General features: G+C 48.9%; 2 long non-coding RNA genes across 2 annotated transcripts; one reads left to right on the top strand and one right to left on the bottom strand.

The window, feature by feature from the left end:
* Nucleotides 1–2,297: 2,297 nt before the first annotated feature.
* Nucleotides 2,298–19,732, top strand: LOC109249617 (uncharacterized). Its single transcript, XR_002072669.2, has 3 exons — nt 2,298–2,419; nt 8,067–9,012; nt 18,690–19,732. It is a non-coding gene; the product is annotated as an uncharacterized LOC109249617 (long non-coding RNA).
* Nucleotides 8,723–21,119, bottom strand: LOC109249618 (uncharacterized). The gene is made up of 3 exons (XR_002072670.2): nt 21,007–21,119; nt 15,105–15,403; nt 8,723–8,818 (listed from the first exon to the last, which is right to left on the bottom strand). It is a non-coding gene; the product is annotated as an uncharacterized LOC109249618 (long non-coding RNA).

Raw genomic sequence — 21,119 nt, 5'->3', positions numbered from 1 at the left:
TAGTTAGCATAGAGTGCAACCATGATTTCAGGAGTAGATTCCTTATTGCCCCTGACCCATGTAGCCCATCCCCCCTCCCACAACCCCTCCAGTAACCCTGTTTGTCCTCCATATTTAAGAGTCTCTTCTGTTTTGTCCCCCTCCCTGTTTTTATATTATTTTTGTTTCCCTTCCCTTATGTTCATCTGTTTTGTCTCTTAAAGTCCTCATATGAGTGAAGTCATGTGATATTTGTCTTTCTCTTAGTAATTTCACTTAGCATAATACCCTCCAGTTCCATCCATGTAGTTGCAAATGGCAAGATTTCATCCTTTTTTGCTTGCCGAGTAATACTCCATTGTATATATAAACCACATCTTCTTTATCCATTCATCCATCGATGGACATTTGGGCTCCTTCCATACTTTGGCTATTGTGGATAGTGCTGCTATAAACCTGGGGGTGCATGTGTCCCTTCGAAACAGCACACCTGTATCCCATGGATAAATGCCTAGTAGTGCCATTGCTGGGTCATAGGGTAGTTCTATTTTTAGTTTTTTGAGGAACCTCCATACTGTTTTCCATGGTGGCTGCACCAGCTTGCATTCCCATGGTCTCTATCTCTGTTGACTCAAACCTTTCCAGAAGAATATTGGACTAGCTTTCAAAGTTCCCAGTTGTCTCATGATTATAGAGCCTGCATTTCTGACAACCCTGGAGTCAGTTCAGAATTAAACCCGCTGCTGTATCTCTCTTCCGACACAGGATGTGGAAAGCTCTCTGGCTGCAGGCAGGACCTTGCACTTACCCATGTGTTTGGGCCCTGAGTATATACGAGTTTCCAGCTAGTGATGAGGCGCCCCTCTGTGGACATGTTCAAAGACAGGTATGCCATCCGCTTAGAGGTGATTACAGACAGGTATGAAAGATTGTCCTAGAGAACTATTCTATCGTACAGCTTGACTGGTTGCCCATCAACCTGTTCTCTTCCTAGGTGTCAAACCAAGTACCCTTCCCAACCTCCCTCGAGGCTTTCAACTTCTTTTTTATGAAGTCATTGAGATTTCTGGGTTTATTTGTTTTAGCAGCTAGCAGTTATTACCTTGCCTAATCTGAGAACCTTTAAGGTTCCATCTAATCCTGAGATTCTTGGATTCTAAACCTTGAGAGACAACGCTGTGTTATGATTACCTGTCCCTCTCTCACCACTTACAATTGATCCTTCCTGTGTTTTCTCTCCTTCTGGTTTTCCACAGTATTTCCATTCCTTTTTTTTTTTTTTTAGTTTGTTTATTTATTTTGAGAGAGACAGAGACAGCGCAAGTGGGGGAGGGGCAGAGAGAGAGGGAGAGAGAGAAAATCCCAAGCAGGCTCCGTGCTGCCAACACAGAGCCCAATGTGGGGCTCGAACTCACAAAACTGTGAGATCATGACCTGAGCCAAAACCAAGAGTCAGATGCTTAACTGACTGAGCCACCCAGGCGCCCCCGCTATTACTTTTGATCCTTATTGGGCTTTGGATTCACTCATGGGCAGGGAACTGGCTAGTGTTAGTAACCGGGCTCAAAAGCAAGCATGTTTCCCGGACACATTCAGCCTGCTGCTGGGTAGCTGAGTACATGAGGCAAAGCCACGCATGGAAACAAGGGTGACACAGCCCCAGGATGTGGTAATGACAGATGACATTGGATGAAGATTGGGCAAGGGTGGTGGAATCAGTGGGACCACGGTGCCTGCCACGGGAGGCACCTGCAGACACCCGCTGGCCTCTGCTTTCCCGAACAACATCACTGAAGCGGAGTTCTAGGGGCGCCTGCGGGGCTCAGTCAGTTGAGCGTCCTACTTCGGCTCAGGTCATGATCTCGCGGTCAGTGAGTTCGAGCCCCGCCTCAGGCTCTGTGCTGACAGCTCGGAGCCTGGAGCCTGCTTCGGATTCTGTGTCTCCCTCTCTCTCTGCCCACCCCCCCCCCCCCCCGCCCACTCACACTCTGCCTCTCTCTCTCTCAAAAATAAATAGCCATTAAAAAAATTTTTTTGAAGCAGAGTTCTAGTTCCCTACACATCCACTTGCTGAGAAGCCAAGTAAGCAAGCACTAAATGACTCTAACGTTCCCTCCGGCGTTTCCAAGTGGGTCCCTAATACCTTGTACAATCGTTAACTAATTAATAGAAGTGGAAGGTTCAGAACTTGGGAGAAGGACTTAATGAAAATTGTTTTGAATGGTAACTAATTATTGATAAGCCAAGGGAATCAGATCTAATTAGCATGAACCTCTTCCTGAGAAATCGGGTGTCGGGGTTTAGAACCAGTTTGAGGAGGGCTAGCTTTCCAAGGGAAAATCATCTCAAAGTGCGTTTTAATGAAAATTTCTGTTTTTGTTTTGCAGCCTTTAAAAAAATCATCATCATCATCATCATCAGATTTAGAATCTGAATGAAGGTGAGCATTCTGGCTTAAGAGATGGAAACCCTTGACCAACACCCCGATTCTTATTTTTAATGTATATAATAGAGTATGATGAATAAGCCTGCTCAGCCTTTCATCCAGGGTGGTGTGTGTGTGTGTGTGTGTGTGTGTGTGTGTGTGTGAGAGAGAGAGAGGGAGGGAGGTAGAGATTTTATTTAAGACTTAGATACAATCATTTTTAATCACATAATATTTGTCAATTACCCAATCAACGCGTGATCATGTTCTAATACACAAATATGAATAGTGGAGTACTTTATTTAAAAGTGTGCATTGTTGGGGCGCCTCGGTGGCTCAGTCGGTTAAGCGGCCGACTTTGGCTCAGGTCATGATCTCACAGTCTCTGAGTTCGAGCCCCGGGTCAGGTTCTCTGCTGTCAGCTCAGAGCCTAGAGACTTCTTTGGATTCTGTGTCTCCCTCTCTTTCTGCCTCTCTGTCTCTCTCTCTCTCTCAAAAAGAAAGAAACATTAAAAAAAACTTTTAAGTGTGCATTGTTTGAGGGGTGTCTGGATGGCTCAGTTGGTTAAGCGTTTGACTCTTGGTTTTGGCTCAGGTCTCACGGTTTGTGAGTTTGAACCCCGTGTCGGGCTCTGGGCTGACAGTGTGGAACCTGCTTGGGATTCTCTCTCTGTCCCTCTCTGCCCCTCCCTGGCTCTCTCTTGCTCCCTCTCAAAATAAATAAATAAACTGAAGCACCTGGGTGGCTTAGTCGGTTAAGCGCCGACTTCAGCTCAGGTCATGATCTCGCGGTTTGTGAGTTCGAGCCCCGCGTCGGGCTCTGTGCTGACGGCTCAGAGCCTGGAGCCTGCTTCGGATTCTGGGTCTCCCTCTCTCTCTCTGCCCCTCCCCCACTCAGGCTCTGTCTCTCTCTGTCTCTCAAAAATGAATAAACGCTAAAAAATTTTTTTAAATAAATAAATAAATAAATAAATAAATAAATAAACTTAAAAAAAAGTCTGCATTGTTCGAATATATTTATTCACCTGAAGCTTTTTAATAAAGTGCTTCCTATGTGGAATTCGATTATTTTAATTAGCCCTGAAGGTGAGGCAGTTACTGGACTGTGACATATAGTATTTGAAGGTTTTTTCTCCCTCTTCATTTACTTTCTGATGTTGCATAAGCTACTCACAAATATCAGTTGCTGTTGACATCCAAACCAATAAATATATTTAGCACAACACAGCAGAGGCTGAAGCTTTTAATTAACCTTCAGGGACTGTTCTGAGATCACAGGTGTAAAAAGAAAAAAAAAATTAGAGGCAGGAAGTTCCCCGAGAAAGGTAACACATCCATTTTCTCCTGACTTTGGGGCGTGTCACCACAGGGCAGGGCGACCTCTGACCCACCAATGTAAGGCAGTAGATGACAATGGGGAAAAAAAAACCCATGCAATGACCCTGCCCTGCTAAAAAGAACAGTAACATCCCCAAACTGTGTCAGCGTGATTAGTTTAGAATTCCAAAAACCCACAAGCCCCCTGCAAAGTTATGAGTTGTGCCACGTTCCCTCCTTCTTTCTGACACCTTCTCTTCACTTGGGGTCCCTTCCTCCCCTGCCCCAGGACCTGGTGCCCCCTTGCTGCTCCCTCCTTTCCCGGGGTGTGAAGAGGGCGCCCTGCCCTTGCAGGCGGCCCATAAACCCTCCCCCTCCCTCCCCTCCCCGGGCCCAGGCCCACCTGTTGGCTCACCCGTCCCTTGCACACCATCTAGACTCCTCTGCCTGCCTGTGTCAGATGCAAAACAAACCACAAGGTAGGCTGAATGTGGAAAGCTTAATATAAAGATGTATTAACTACAACAGGGGAGGAAGTCACGCGGAGGTAAAGAAACCCCTGCAAAACACCATAAGGCTAGTGGAGAGCACCGGTGGAAGAGCCGGGAAGGGGACCCCTCTCTTAGGCTGCGCTTCTGACGGTGCCGGAGAGGGTGCAGTCGCAACCTTCTGGGTGGGCAAGAAGGAGACACCCGTCCGCGGTGGAGGTGGGTGGAGGTCGGCAGGAGAGCTCACAGAAGGCAGAGGGGCGTCAGAAGCCTGCTCTCCAGCCGGGCAGTGCAAGGATTGGGGTGCTGGGTGCTACATCAGGAGCTCTGTGGCCAGGTGGTCACCATGGGCAACCAAGGGGCTGGGGCTGGGTGGAGGCTGCTGGGTGTAGGACTGGGGCCAGCCACTGGGAGCCAGGCAGCCCCAGAGGAGATGAGACAGCAGCAGACGAGGAACCACAAAGAGAAGCTCCTTCCTCCTGCTGGACCCAGAGCTCTGTGCTGACACAGCTTGCGTTTGCTGCGAACGAGAGCTGCTTACAGCTCCTTTATCACAGAGCAGTTGAAGAAGCGAGGCGTTGAGGCTGAGAGCAACAGATCAACAGCCGGCCCCTGACCTTGACTGCTCCCCAGTCTGGCTTACGCGGCTTTACGAATTCTATTTCCCAGCACACACCCTCCAACTTTTCAGTTGGGCTGCTTAATCGTCTCTGTCCAAGTGCTGATCTTTCTGGCCTAGGGGGAGTGTTCTTCCTTCTCTCTTCTGACCAAACTCTACCCATTCCGTAGGTCTGGCTCAAGACCCCGCCAGGCAGCCATGAACCGTCTCCTAACTATTCTGTTGTAGGTCAGTCAGTTCTGCCACCTCTGATTCTTGTCATTTCCTGATTACCTCCCCAGTAAGCTCTTTGAGAACAAGGACATTGTCTCTCTGGCCCATTTTCTATGGCGCCTGAAATAATGCCTTGTCCTCATAGACCCCTAATTGATATTATTCTGTGATTGATTGATGACCTGGAAATTTCAGGGTTGGGGATCTAGTCAGGGAATGCTTGGAGGTCTCTGGAAAAAAATTCAGTGTCCACTCCTTTCTGTCCTCATCCCCAAGACCCAGTCTGAGTGCTTATAAGAGATTGAGAGCCTCCTTGACATGCAGCCTTACTTCTTTTCTTCCGGGAATTAGGAAATACCATCATGGCAACCCACCCAGCTGCTAACAGCATGTAACTTCCTCGGTAATTCCGTGTACCGAGGGAAGGAGATGTAATGAGGTCACATTACAACGAAAATGATTTTTCATACTTTGACCTGAGTCTGGTTGCGAAAGAATGCCTTCCTCTCTTTATCGCTTTTAAGAAACAGAGTTGCTTTCATAATAGAGGCTTATTTCTCAAGATGAAATACTAGAGATCATAAAGAGGTGGACAAAGAGAATGACCCGAGTGCTTTATAAGGGACACTTCATTGGATCGATGCTGTTTTGTGTCTTACTACTTTGTGTTTTCCCAAATGGCCAGTAAGTGATTCTCGAATCACTGTGATCTTAGCCTCAATAGCCAGGGCTAGGCTATATCAAAAGCTTTGGCCTGTGCAATGAGTCACTTGTTGTTTACCAAGCAAGGCTCTTCTGTCACTTTCCTTTTATATCTGAGCGCCATCTTCCCTGACTACCTCCTCCTACCATTAGACTGAGCTGATTGTCTTCTTTTGTATTTTCTTAGCATTAAAAAAAGAGAGAGAGAATACACATCACTACGTATGGTAATTGTTAGTTAATCCCTTGTCATTCTGGAATGTGCTGTCTTTAGCTCCGTATCCCCAGGATGTAAACCAGTGACTTACACATAGGAAATACTCAATAAATATGACTTGAATGAACGGATGGTTGGTTGAATGATGAAGCGGTCTTGCTGCTTTGGGTGGCAAACATCAATCACCCAATTTGACCTCTTTTAACCACACAAGAACATTTTTCAGCTCGTGTAGTCAGGAAGATCAAAGGGTATGGCTTCTGGCTTCAGGTAGGAGTGGACCCAGGGATTCAAATTCTGTCATCAGGACTCTTTCCTTCTTTCAGTATATCTTGCTTTCTGCTGACATCCAAATTTACCTCATTCTCAATGAAGATCTCTCCATACGGCCTGCCTAAATAAATAAACAAACACGTAGACAAATCCACTGAAAGTTCTAGCTCAGGGTTTCTCACTGTGGAGGTATGGACAGTTTGGAACTGGTAATCCTTTGTCGTGTGGGACTCTCCCATGCATTGCGGGACAGTTACCACCTCTAGCTTCCAGCCGTCAAATGACACGAGGGATTCCATAAAATGTGACCTATTAAATATGTCCTCCCTTTCCCACTTTCAAATACTCCTTAGGGAGATAATAGGGCCTCTGGTTGAGATTCCAAAGAAGATGGCTTGACTCCCTGTCACCTGTTTTCCATATTAGTTCTTGAGAAGGATTCTGATTGGCTCTGCTTAGGTTGTGTTTCTTCCCCTGGACCAGTCACGGTGTTTGATGTATTGAGGAGTTTGGTATAATCTGATTGGCCAAGACATGAGTTACCTACTGGTGCACAGCAGATTATTCCAACCCTTAGCAGCTTCAAGCATTTGTGATCTCAAGTGATTTCGGTGGGACAGGAATCTGGGAGCAGCTTGGTAGGGTGGTTCTGACTCTGGGCCTCTCACAAGGAGGCAGTCAAGCTGTTGTCTTCCCAAGGCTCTTGGGGGGTTGGTGGATCCACTTCCGAGGGCACCCATGTGGTTGCTTGTAAGCCTCAGTTTCTTACTGGCTGTGGGTTTGCTGACCGAATGGCCTCTCCATAGGCTGCATGAATGTCCTTTCCAAAGACAGCTGGTTTCACAGAGTGACTGATTGGAGAAAGAAGAGGAGAGTAAAGGAAGGGAGGGGAGGGGAAAGGGAGGGAGGGGAGGGGAGAGCCCAGTATCACACCGCAGTCTTTTATAACCTAATCTTGGGAGTGACACACCATCCTTTCTGCCCTATTCTGTTGGTCACACAGACCAGCTCTGGTACATCGTGCCTGAGCCTACACCAGGGTATGAGCCCAGGAAGCAGGATCATTGGAGACCATTTGGAAGCTGCCTTCCTCTTCCTCAGACAACGAGGGTACAGGGTGCGGACCACACTCATTCCTGTGCCTGGAAGGCAGGATGACAGGAATGCCAGCCCTGGGGGATAGCTCAGCAGGCCGGGAGCTGCATTTCCCAAAAGGAAGTCCTGCGGTGTAGACAAAAAGTAGATACATGGCTGCTACAAATGAATATTTAAATTCCCTGCGTCACCAACTCACTCAAGGCCGCACAGGGGCAGGTCTGGTGAAAACAGGGCTATGAATTATTTCTCTCTATCTCTAGATCACCCCTTGTCCCTTAAGAACATTTTTTTTTTTCCTGCTGCGGACTGATGTTTCCCGGTCAGCATTTATTTACGCGAAGGCGCTCACAAGCGATTCAACTGCTGATTTATATATAAGTAGGGCTTGTAGGTCTTGGGAGTAGACCAACATTTGAGTGTGCGTCTCTTATGTAAATTGTTCTGGCCGCTACTTACTTGTTTCTCCAAAGTTCTCCTTTCTCTGGTGCTCTTTAATTCTTTTGAGTTATAGCAGAGAGAAAGCATCGGCTATCTCCTCCTGGTGGGTTTCCACCAGGAAGAGGTAGGGTGAGGGACTGGAGCAGCGCCGGGAACAGGTGCCGCTGCACCCACTACGAGACACGAGGTGACTCTCCACAACTAGGCATTTGGATCCTGTGCCGTTAGGATAGGTTTCCTGTAGGTGCGTTCCCCCCAGAGACCGCGTGGACTAAGTGAATGCCGTTTTCTCATCAGGGATTAATGGCGTCCGGAGGCAAGGTGATTTCTGAGACTTCGAGACTTCGGTCTTTGGTTGGAGTACCGCCAGCAGCTGAGCCATCCCGACACCCCACTGCTCTCAGGAACGAGAAGCCACTATTTGCCTTCTCGTCGCCCCGCCAGGAAGAAGCCTACCAGGTATCCTAGAACCCGTCCCAGACAGCCGATGGAAGCTTTGGCTCCCCCTCTCTCCAAGCTTTTGGAAAGTAATCGTAGCCCTGCAGAAAATGAGTGGCTCCTTTTTGAGATGGATTGAGAAGAAGCCTTGCTGAGGTTTAATCGCGTAAACGGAGGCACGGCTTTCCCGCGCTCTCTCAACCGATGGAAACAAAGATGCTAAGTGTGAGGCTCTGTGTTCACTTACGCTTGATTTTGTGTAAACCCTGCATATCACACGGGGTACCTACCCATGGACAGCGAATGAGGAAGAAGATGCCTCCGACTTGGGGCAGCTCAGTAGATCACCAGGCAGAGACCAGCAATTGTCAGGTCTCCGCACGGGGCGTCTAGAAGACAGGCAAATTCACGCAGCCCGGCCAGAGGGTGCGGATTTACGCGCCGGCCTTTTCAACTGGTCTTCAAAACTGATTAAACGTTTGAAAGTGACACTCCTCCACGTTTCGTTTGTTCCTGATGATTCTCACTCCTTGAACTGTCCAGGCAGCTCAACAGAGAAGGGTAGAGAAGGTGAAGAAAACTACCATCGTCGGTAGATGCACGCTGTTCCCCTGCACAGGCGAAAAGGGAGAGAAGGGCAGAGCCACGTGGATTAAATTGGCTGTCTTATGCTGGGTCTCACCAGGCTGGATGTTTTCGGTTTACATCTGCAATACCCGGAATACAGCAGATCCCCCCTTATCCACCGAGGATACGTTTTAGGACCCTGAGTGGGTGCCTGAAATGGTGGCGAGCAAAATCACAGGTAGAGGGAGGGTCTCCTGTATTTGGGTGACAAGTTATCTATGGCTAGCTGCAGTCAAAAAATGAGGGTCATGCCCAGGGGTACTGAGAGAAGTTTCAGTTAACCTTGATATCCTCGCTGGAGGAATGAATGGGATATGTGCAGCCCCTATCCGTGTCCGTGTTTCTCTCCTTACACGTAGGTGATGGCTGTTCTGCTCTCCCATGTTCCTGGCCCTGGTCCTCCCACTCCCGAGTGACCAACTGGCAGGGCTTGGATAGAAAGGAGTGGGAGGCCGATAGTTAAAGGTAGGGTCTCTGGCTCTGGACATAGGCAGTCCTGGGTTGTTATTATTATTATTATTTAATTTAAATTGAAGTTAGTAACCACACAGTATAGTCTTGGCTTCAGGAGTAGAACCCAGTGATTCATCTCTTACAAGTGATACCCAGCGCTCACCCCCAAAAGTGCCCTCCTCAATGCTCATCACCCATCTAGCCCATCCCCCCAGCCACCTCCCTTCCAGTAACCCTCAATTTGTTCTCTGCATTTAAGAGTCTAATGGTTTGCTTCCCTCTCTGTTTGTATCTTATTTTTCCTTCCCTTCCCCTATGTTCATCTGTTGTTTCTTAAATTCCACATATGAGTGAAATCATATGATATCTGTCTTTCTCTGACTTTCTCTGTCTTTTTGCTTAGCATGACACCCTCTAGTTCCATCCATGTTGTTGCAAATGGTAAGATTTCATTCTTTTTTTTTTAAATTAAAAAAAATATTTATTTGTTTTTGGGAGACAGAGAGACAGAGCGCAAGCAGGGGAGGGGCAGAGGGAGAGGGAAACACAGAATCCGAAGCAGGCTCCAGGCTCTGAGCTCCGAGCTGTCAGCACAGAGCCTGACGTGGGGCTCGAACCCACAAAGCGTGAGATCACGACCTGGGCCGAAGTCAGACGCTTAACCGACTGAGCCACCCAAGCACCCCAGATTTCATTCTTTTTTTTTTTTATCATTGAGTAGTATTCCATTATTATGTATGTATATATACACGTGTACGTACATACACGTATATACATTACATCTTCTTTATCCCCTCATCAGTAGATGGACATTTGGGCTCTTTCGGTAATTTGGCTACTGTTGATAGGGCTACTATAAATATTGGGGTGCATGTACCCCTTCAAATCAGCATTTTTGTATCCTTGGGAAAAATACCTAGTCGTACAATTGCTGGGTCATACAGCAATTCTATTTCTAATTTTTTGAGGAACCTCCATACTGTTTCCCAGAATGGCTGCACCAGTTTGCATTCCCACCAGGAAAGCACAAGAGATCCTCTCTCTCCTCATCCTCGCCAACATCTGTCGTTGCCTGAGTTGTTCATGTGAGCCATTCTGACAGGTGTGAGGTGGTATCTCATTGTGGTTTTGACTTGTATTTCCCCGATGAGGAGTGATGTTGAGCATTGTTTCCTGTGTCTCTTGGCCATCTGGATGTCTTCTTTGGAGAAGTGTCTATTCATGTTTCCTGTCCATGTCTTCACTGGATTATTTGTTTTTTGGTGTTCGATTTAGTAAGTTCTTTCTAGATTTTGGATACTAACCCCTTATCCGCTATGTTATTAGAAAATATCTTCTCCATTCTATTTGTTGTTTCCTTCGCTGTGCAGAAGCTTTTTATCTTGATGAGGTCCCGATAGTTCATTTTTGCTTTTATTTCCCTTGCCTCCAGAGACATGTCAAGTAAGAAGTTGCCGCGGCTGAGGTCAAAGAGGTTGTTGCCTGTTTTCTCCTGTAGGATTTTGTTTCCTGTCTCACATTGAGGTCTTTCATCCATTTTGAGTTTATTTTTGTGTCTGGTGTAAGAAAGTGGCCCAGGTTCATTCTTCTGCATGTCGCCATCCAGTTTTCCCAGCACCACTTGCTGAAGAGACTGTCTTTATTCCATTGGATATTCTTTCCTGCTTTGTCAAAGATGAGTTGGCCATACGTTTGTGGGTCCATTTCTGGGTTCTCTATTCTATTCCTTCGATCAATGTGTCTGTTTTTGTGCCAATACCATAGAAAGTCCTGGGTTCTACTTCTACTGGCTACGTGAGCTGGCACGAGTTACCTAACCTCGCTGGACTCTGTTTTCTTATGCTAACAATGGAGACAATCGTGGTACCTCTTTAACCCAGGGGGCTGCAGTGAGGACTAAGTCAGGGGATGCCGTGAATAGCATAGCTCAGGAAGGATCTACACTTCTAGCACCTGGTGTGATTCTCCTCATAACACTGCCTTCCACAGCCCCAGGGGCTCCGGAGGACAGGGTGGCTGAGCAGGAGGGCCCTTAACTGCTTACAGGGCCCCCTTCCCTCCTTAGCTCTTAGGGCTCAAAATCCAGCCTCGCTGCTGTTGTTCAATCGGTCTTTGTAGGTTTTCTTTCCGGGAGGAGGAGTTTGGGATGTCCCATGGCCTCATCTTAGGGAGTCGGGGGGACCTCTGCCACAGCTTTTGGAACCACCTGCCACTGGCAGTTTTACTGGAAAAACTGCCACATGATCTTCCTGACAAGGTTTGCTTCAGTGAAGCTTCGTAAGGCTGAAGGCAGACAATTTAGCCCACCTTTTGAGCAGGTGGGGTTTTTTTCATTAGATTAAAATGTATTTATTTTTTTATTTTACGAAAGAGAGGCTAATAATTGTGAAATGCAGCCTGTAAGGAGTAAACAAAATACTTCTGTGTTTACTAAGCCTCGCATTCATTAATTTCCTACTCGGATTTTTTTCCCCCTTTTTTAAAATGGAAAAATAATTGTGTTCATTTCTTCCTCCCTGGGAGACCTTAAAGGACCTTAATATTGAGTCCTCTGCTGTTTCTCTTCTTCCTAAAGCTCTGCTTCAATCACATCAAAACATTGCAGTCTCGGCTTTAAAACCCAGTTAGGAATGAAATAGGGCCAGAGTCAGGGACCTGCCTTCTCACTGCCTGGGGCCCCACAGATTAGGGCAGGCTTTACCTTAAACACCCCAATATTGGCACTGAGTGTTTTAGGCACAGAGCCTGGCACCACACGTGGGCCCGCGTCCAGCCCTGGCCCTGCCACACGGGAGCCCCAGTGTCCAACTGAGCGCACCTGCGACCTGGCTGACCGGGGGCAGGGGAACCCAGAGAACAGGCACACGGCCATTGCCACCCCGAGCTTCTGTCCTGCAGGAGAGGTGCAGGCATGAAACCAAGGCCATTGGAAACGCATTCCCAACAGCTGTTGGGAGTGAGGACCCCCGAAAATCGAGGAACGGTTGAGCGGCATAGTGGGGACTCCTTCTCTGGATGCTGAAGGTCCAGTAAATCCCTTGAAAGAAGTGTTTGGGGAGCTCTTCCTTTGCAATCATATTTGAGACTGAACTGGGGGGAAATCGGAGGCTGGGGAAGTGAAGGAATTGATTAGCATCGCAGAGCAGTCCGTAGGCCGTTGGCAGGCCTGTCTGTAGGTGCTTTGGCGGAGAGAGCCGGGGTCCGGCCGGCCGGGCCTGGCCCCGCAGCCACGCACCTAGCGGCCCAGCAGCTGGTGGCCCAGGTGCTGGGGGAGGCCGCGGTCCTCCGGAGTCTGCAGCATCCGGGGCCTTTGGAGCCCAGCACCCCGGACCCTGCTGAGAGGCCGACCCCAGCCTCCCCATCCACTCCCCCAGGCCCCAGAGCGGCCCTTTCCATCCACCCCTTGGCTTGCTCCCGCCCCATCTCTTCTGCCCTCTCCCATCTAGCAGAAGCTTCTGCTCCACCTTGCCTTCCCTGGGTAGCCAGCCACTGCGTTCTGGAAGCTATGTGAAGGAAGCTTGCATGCGGCTTAGGACCTTTCCCAGGCAGGACGCTGGCCCCGCGCCTGTAATCAAAGACGGGTTCACATAGGGTTGTTGAATCCTGTCTACTTACTGATGGGCCTGGACTAAAGCTTTACCCAGGACTGAAGCTTAGCCATTGTTTAGGTCTTTCCGCTTCTGGAACATTTTCCTTCACTTCCTTCAGACAATGTCTAAATGACGCCACCCGCTGGAGCAGTCCGGTCTCTGGCCCCGGCTAGGGTGAGCAAATGAATGATAGTGAGGGTAGCTTCTGGCGCCCACCCCGGGCATTTAATTCACTCGGGCGTCAGTGAGCTCACCTCTCAGGACCCGCACATTAGCGACCTCGAACTAATAACTTTCCTGGCAGAGGCAGAAGTGACAGCCCAGCTTGAACCAGTAGGTCACTCTTGCCGGCGTAGACGGCCTCCGATGCTTTACCACTGCATCTGGACACATCCAGGGCGCTGTGCCCGGCCTGAACGTGCCGAACAGTCTGGCCCCTGCTGCCTTTCCAGCTTCTTTCCCCCACCCCACCCGCCTACCCCACCTGCATGGAGCCTGTGTTCTAAGAACACTGCGATCACTCTGTCCACTTTCCCGGACACCTCTGCATTTTCCCACTTCTGTGCCCTAACTGAAGGCATTCATTCACTGGAATGCCCTTCCCCCTTCCCTACCTGTTGAAATCCCATTATTTTCCAGCGCACAACGCAAAAGCCATCTCCTTGAGAAAGCCTTCCGAGATTTCCCGAGCCAGAAGCGAATCTGGGCTTTGTTGTGGCCTCTTGGGCTCTCAGCTCCTTGTCCATTTCAGGGTCAATTACATCAGCCCTCACCTTTGGTGTGGGTCTTTAGCTTTCTGGACTGATTTTTGTTCCACAAACATCCCCGGAAGGTCTTTGAGTTCCAACTGCTGTGTTAGATGCTGGCTGAATAAGGATGAATAAGACTGAAAGTATCTTTGAGGAGGTAGAAAAATCCGGTGGACAGACAGGCAGGTCAACATCTCATTACAATGAAATGGGCTAAGACAGAGAAATAGGGTCCTGGGAGGACTCGGGGATGCACAAGGCCCAGAGCCTGGTGTATCCGAGGAATAGTTACTAGCCTCTGAGTGGCCAGAAAAGGGGCTCGTGTAAGGACCATGTTGGAAAAAGAAGCTAGAAAACCATGTGTGTGATGGTTTATTTTATGTGTGAACTTGGCTGGGCCATGGTACCCAGATATTTGATCAAACATTGTTCTGCATGTTTTTTTTGTGAAGGTTTGTTTTAGATGAGATGAACATTTAAATCGGTGGACTTTGGGTAGAGCAGCATCGTGGGTGGGTCTCATCCAATCAGTTGAAGGCCTTAACGGCAGTAAGACTGGCCTTCCCGGAGGAAAAGGAAATTCTGCCAGAAGACTGCAACATCACTTCTTCTCTGGGTCTCAACCTGCTGTCCTGTTCTGCAGATTTAGAGCTTGTCAGTCTCTGTATCCCCATGAGCCAATTCCTTAAAATCTCTCCCTCTCTCTCTCTCTGTCTCTCCTTCTCTTTCCACGCATGCACGCGCGTGCACACACCTCCACCCTCCTGGTTCTGTTTCTCTGGAGAGCTGTGACACAATACTGATCCCCGATTGTGAAGGAAGCTGGCAAGCAAGCTGTTTCGCAGGCAGGAAGAAACCGCCGGAAGTCACTGAGCAGGGGAGTCACGGGTCAGAGCTGTATTAATAAAGTCCCTGTCTGGGCCCAAATGTAGCTGTTATTTTGGGGTACCCAGAGACCTTAGGGTGCCCCGCCCCTCCCTGGCAGCAGCGGGGTCCTGTCATGTCAGCCATCAGGAAGGAGTTCTTGTCACAGTACCTGAGGCGCTTGGAAAGCTGTTACTTTCTTTCCATTCCCACAGACTCAGTTTGGACATTCATCAGCAGAAACCACTGAGACCCTGTCCCGCCCCATCTCTCCTGCTCTCTCCCATCTAGCAGAGGCTTCTGCTCCACCTTGCCTTCCCTGGGTAGCCAGCCACTGCGTTCTGGAAGCTGTGTGAAGGAAGCTTGCATGCGGCTTAGGACCTTTCCCAGGCAGGACGCTGGCCCCGCGCCTATAATCAAAGACAGGTTCACATAGGGTTGTTGAATCCTGTCTACTTACTGATGGGCCTGAGAAATGAGTGGCCCGCCCCTGGGGGAGGCTGGAGGAGCCAGGATATGGTTTATGGACTATAAGCTTTAGCACGGCCCTGCCTAGAGGGTGAGTAAGGGACTGGAACCCGAGGCGGGGTCAGCAGGGCCAAGGAGACGCTCACCTCCGTGGAGTGTATCTACGCTACAAGGGCACGCGGTGCTGAGACTTGAGGCAGCTGGAGTTTGCAGGAGCCCAGAAGTTCAGGGTCACGGGTTCCTCGTTTGGGGCTGCAACTTAATTCCACACCACACTGGCTCGTGTGGCTAAGGATGCTGATTTTTTTCCTGTTGCTCTGAATTCAGGCTCCGGGGCTAGAGGGGTCCCGTAGGAGATGTGGCCGTGGGAGGCTGGAGAGGGTGAAGGCAGGGGAAGTGAGGCAGGGCTCTCAGTCCTGGTATCATGTCGACTTTCTTAAATTAGCTGTGGGGAGAGGAAATAAGAAAGCAGAGCCAGAAAGTCAGCAGTCAGGCTTTTCCACACCATCTGTGATGGGATACAGAAGGCTGCCAAGAAAATCTAGGCGCCAGAGCTAATTGGTAGAACTTGAGAGCAGAAGTCACACGCCATCCCACGAAGCCGAGAGGCTTTCCTTTTCTTTTTTCTGTTTCCTTTCCTTCCTTCCGTCTTCCTTCCTCCCCTCCCCTCCCTTTTCCCCTTCCGTGCTTTCTTTTTTAAACACGTAGCTCTGTGGAGCCTCAAAGTAATGACACTGCTAAGAAAAATACAGATCTGAAGATTTGGTATAATAAGAAAGCACGTCCATAAACGAGGGAACCAGGATTAAGCTGAGTCACGTTTGACAGTTTAACTCAAGGCGGTGCTAGTTCAGGGTGTAGGAGTTCGACTTCTAAAAACCTTGCTGCAAATTGGATTCCTAATTTGTAATAGCCTCCTCAGGGATACGGCTTTTCAGAGAAACTAATCACGATTGGACCGCTGCATGCATGCTTTAATTTCTTCATTTTATTACTCGTAACGCAGAATAGTTTAACTGTGGCTCCTGTGCGGTCTCGTCTGGCGTGACCAGACATCTGGTGTGGTAAGTGCTCCAAGCATGGAAGGGTTAAGGAGTCTTTAGGCGAGTGCTTGAAGCTTTTGATCCTATCAAGATACTTCGAAGGCCGTAGGGAGGGTTTGCGGTTGTCAGGGGTGGAATATTTCCATCTTTCCCCGAGCAGATGAGGGAAGCAGCCTGTGCAGTTGTACGACCTGAGCTGAGTCGACAGCCAGTGGTTTACAGAGCCAGCCTCTGACTAGGCGTGTGTGAGTCAGAAACCTGTCCTCTTTCTGCCACATCGTCTTCTTCCTGCTGCCTCTTCGCAGGCTAAGGGGCTGGTGGAGTTTGCGGCTGGGACAGTAAGGAAGCGACCCGAATGCCTGCTGGGGGCTCGGGGTTGGGGGTGGGCAGCACGGAGGTGGGGGGCATTGACCCTGATTGGCTTTGAGCACGTTTCTCGTTCCTTCATGCTTCTGCTTCTATGTACTCGGAAGTCTCGGCCGTGAGCCCTGCCCTGGCGACGTTGTGCCCAGGCACGGCATCCCCTGAGTATGACAGCTTACCTCGAAGCAAGGGCAGCCCATATGTGTCCTTTTTCTCCCGGTGCCTGTGCTCCTGTCTCAGGGCAGCCCGACAGCCCCACCTGATCCCCCGGCACCACCTCCAGGAGTCTGTTTTCGTCATCTTGCGCTTCCATTGGTGCATGGCCAACACAGTGGCCCGCCCGAGGACGCACCGGCTTGTCACGGTGGAGTGGGCGGGCTCACAAGTGTGGCCCCCGCTGCCTGGTCCAGGGGTCTTTCCTCCACCACCTTGGTGCTCAGAGGGGCATCTTCAAGGGGCCTCTCCCGTATCGGCTGTATAAGTACACCTTGCTTTTTTTCCCTCTAGTTGATCTGATCCCTTTTTGGCATTCTGTTGAGTGCGATTAAATATGACTTAAGTAGAATCATTGCCCAGGGAGTAGGAGACGGCTTGTTCCCTCACGGTTGATGCATCAAGTCCGTAACTGGTGTCCGCTTTGGCTGCATAGACTCTTGAGACGTTAAACATGAACAAAGACCATTGTTTCCTGTGACATGAAGACACAGCCAGTACTGTGTTCCAATTTGTGGTCAAATGGGGTAAGTCCCGGGCTGAGAGCCAGAAAAGCTAGGTTCAAGTTCTAGCTGCTTGACTTTAGGTGGGTCCCGTAACTTGGTTATCCTCAGTTTCCCCCTGTGCACACTGGACGTGCCTAGTGGAGACTCCTGGCAGGCGGCTGTGAGAATTCAGATGAGGTCATTCTTTGAAAGAGCTCTTCACTCTACAAAAGCTCAGACAGATGTCAGGCACGGAAGGTTAAAAAATATTCCACATGGTTTCTCCTCCAGGATCTGCAGCCTGGAAGCTCAGTCCCTTTCATGCTGGCAGTGAGAACTTGTCGCTTGTACACTACACCAGGCCCCCAAATGTGACCTGAAGGTTTGCACACTCTCACCACACCCCCACCTCCATGAGAATCACCAACACAAGCGAAAAGGCTGATAGAATTGTGTTTCATTTCAAATGGTATAAAGGAAGGAAAAAAATGACTGCCTGCCTTAACACACTATTTTAAGCATGCTTTTCCTTTCTTCCTTCCTTCCTTCCTTCCTTCCTTCCTTCCTTCCTTCCTTCCTTCCTTCTTCCTTCCTTCCTTCCTCCTTCCTTCCTTCCTTCCTTCCTTCTTTCCTTCCTTCCTTCCTTCCTTCCTTCCTTCCTTCCTTCCTCCTTCCTTCTTCCTTCCTTCTTTCCTTCCTTCCTTCCTTCCTTCTTTCCTTCTTCCTTCCTTCCGTCTTCCTTCTGTCTTCCTTCCTTCCTTCCTTCCTTCCTTCCTTCCTTCTTCCCTTCCTTCCTCCTTCCTTCCTTCCTTCTTCCTTCCTTCCTTCCTTCCTTCCTTCCTTCCTTCCTTCTTTCCTTCCTTCTTTCCTTCTTCCTTCCTTCTTCCTTCCTTCCTTCTTCCTTCTGTCTTCCTTCCTTCCTTCCTTCTTCCTTCCATCTTCCTTCCTTTCTTCCTTCCTTCCTTCTTCCTTCCATCTTTCATTCTTCCTTCCTTCCTTCCTTCCTTCCTTCCTTCCTTCCTTCCTTCCTTCTTTCCTTCTTCCTTCCTTCCTTCTTCCTTCTGCCTTCCTTCCTTCCTTCCTTCCTTCCTTCCTTCCTTCTTCCTTCCATCTTTCATTCCTCCTTCCTTCCTTCCTTCCTTCCTTCCTTCCTTCCTTCCTTCCTCCTTCCTTCCTTCCTTCCTTCCTTCCTTCCTTCCTTCCTTCTTCCACCATCCATCCATCCATCCATCCATGCTATTCCTTCCTCCCATCCATCCACCCATCCATCCATCGACTTTCATGGACCACCTGTTAGGCCAAAGTAAGCACACGGGGATATACAATTTATGAGGAGACAGTTTCTGTCTTAGTTGCTTGCTATAGTGAGGGACAAATGAGTAATCAAAAAACTAAAATGCTATACGACCAAGTTCTGTAAGTGATCAAGTCTTCTCTCTGTCTCCCTCCCTCCCATCTCCCTTCTTTCCATCCCTTTATTCTTTGCATAGAACAGTGTGCTCCGGGGGAGTCTAGAGTCTCTTTTTTTCATTTTCTAAACAACAACAACAACAACAACAACAACAACAACAACAACACCTATATGTGAAGGAGCTTTGAAGCCTGTACGGTTTCTTTTTCTCCACAGAGAGAAGACAGACTTCTTCATTATGTGCAGAATAACACTTTAATGGACTTGTTCTTTATGAAACTCATAAATCCCAGATCATCTTCTGGAATAAAGAATCTGAATGTTTCCCATAATTAAAATGTCTTCACTGAGGGCAGAATTGCAAATCTCAGATGATTTCCTTCTAGAAACAACTTTTTTCCGCCCTTCTGTGGAAGCCTCAGAAAAGACCCATCTGGACTCCAAGTTGGGAAGACATGGCCCTTTGGAAGCTGGGTTGGCCTTTTCACATGACCATGGGATAGGGCCTACGGAGAACGGCGTCCAATGGAAACCCGAGGAAGCCTTGGTGCATTGGCTCCAAGAGCAGCCGAAGCTTCTGTTATCCCCACGCGTTCACCAAAACCTTGTTAATTATTATAATCTGTATTTAGCATTAAGGGATGGTCCAGGGTTCAAGCTTGAGCAGAGCAGTTCTGGAAACAACAGAAACCCCGGAAAAGCTAGAGTCCGGTCCATGCGGGTGACTGGACGTGGGCCGGAGGAGCAGACAAGAACCAGACGGTGTCATTTGGGGCGTCATAGAATACAGGCCTCGGACCACTGTCTTCAAGGTGTTATTGAGCATGTGACTCATGTAGGCTAGAGGGGTCTGGGGCACTTGGGTGTCAGGCAAATTTACCTAGCAATTCCTTATGCTTTTATATGCATGGCATCCCACCCTGGAGTCACTGGCTCAAATTCTTGGCTAAAGGACACACAGAACACTCTTCTTATTGCTCTGATTTCCCTCTCCCCAGCCAGGTTGAACCTCCCTGCAGGCACCTGTCGCCTAACACGGTTTCCATAAATACCTCTTGAAGAGCAGCCCAGGGCCTCGAGTCCTGTAACCCCTTTTCCACAAAGCCTTTTGGAGGCACAACAGAACTGTGGCTTAGAAACTTAGGATCATAAAGCCAGAGAATGCTAGATTCAACCCGTCAGGAATAGCTCGCTTGTCGCCAGGTCTAACCCCCTGAGGATCCACTTGTTCCTTGTTTTTCTTTTCTTTTTTTCTATTTTTTTTTTAACGTTTTATTTATTTATTTATTTATTTATTTATTTATTTATTTAATTTTATTTATTTATTTATTTATTTATTTATTTATTTATTATTGAGAGACAGAGAGACACACAATGTGAGTAGGGGAGGGGCAGAGGGAGAGGGAGACACAGAATCCAAAACAGGCTCCAGGCTCCGAGCTGTCAGCACAGAGCCCGACGCGGGGCCCAAACTCACGGACTGCGAGATCATGACCTGAGCCGAAGTCGGTCGCTTAACCGAGAACGGCTTTCCGTCTCCTTGTGAACACTGATGTTGCCATCCGGCACCACCCAGCAGAAGGGGTGGGGCTTGGTGCAAAGCCCTATGTCCTCTTGATCCTCAGGCCTCCAACTGGTCCACATCTAGAGATTCCAAAGAGGCAGCGGTGTGGGGGGTCCCTGTTGTGATGTCCCGTGTGGAGACTAGGACAGGCTGGCCTCATACCTCCAGAAAGGGAGAGCTTTTCCTCTTTTCTTTTCTTTTCTTTTTTCTTTTCTTTTCGTTTCTTTTCTTTTCTCTTTTTTCTTTTCTTTTCGTTTCTTTTCTTGTTTAAGAATCCCAGTTCCTTATTCCTGGAGCCTAAAGAGCTCATCATTTTCTTGCTGTCTTCTTGGCCTCCTGCAGTGGGTTGAACGATGTTCTTCCCCAACCTCCCCCCCCGCCAAAGACATGACTACAAAGTGGATGCCAGGAATTCGGGAAGGTGAATTTATTTGGTAAAAGAGTCTTTTTCAGAATAATTAAGGATCTCAAGATAAGATCATTCTGGATCATCCAAACTGCCACTGACTCCAATGACAAACGAGTATCCTTACAAGAGACAGGAGAACAGCAGAGCGGAACACGCAGAGGAGAGGGGGCCACGTGAAGACAGAGGCAGAGGTCGGAACGAGGCAGCCACGAGGCGAGGAAGGCTTGGGGCCACCGGAAGCCGGAAGAGGCAAGGAAGGGTCCCTCCCCAGAGCCTTCGGAGGGAGCGCGGCCATGCTGACCCCTCGATTTGGTACCTGAAGCCTCCAGAACAGCGGGAGAAGGCTGAAGCAACTTCTCGGTTGCTTCAAGCCACCAAGTTTGTGGTAATTTGCTACAGCGGTCCTAAGAGACCCAGACACCGACGCACAGACACGCGCACACACGGTTCTGCCCCCCAAAAGAATGGCAGAAAGAAAACTAAGTAGGGAGAAATACCCGTATCCTGGGGCTTCAGCTTGTGAAAACCTCGCGTGCGCAGAAAAGCCCCGTCTTCCCTACCTGAGGGAGGGATCCCTGGGAGGGATTGATTCTCTCCAAGTCTCTTTCTTTGCTCCCTCTCCCGGGTCAGAGAAAGGCCGCTGGATTCACTCAGCTGCTTTAAACAGTTGCCC

Source organism: Panthera pardus, unplaced genomic scaffold (genome assembly GCF_024362965.1).
Source record: "Panthera pardus isolate Hobbes unplaced genomic scaffold, ASM2436296v1 HiC_scaffold_17, whole genome shotgun sequence".
NCBI classification, from domain to species: Eukaryota; Metazoa; Chordata; class Mammalia; order Carnivora; family Felidae; genus Panthera; species Panthera pardus.
This window is presented reverse-complemented; position numbering and strand designations above follow the sequence as displayed.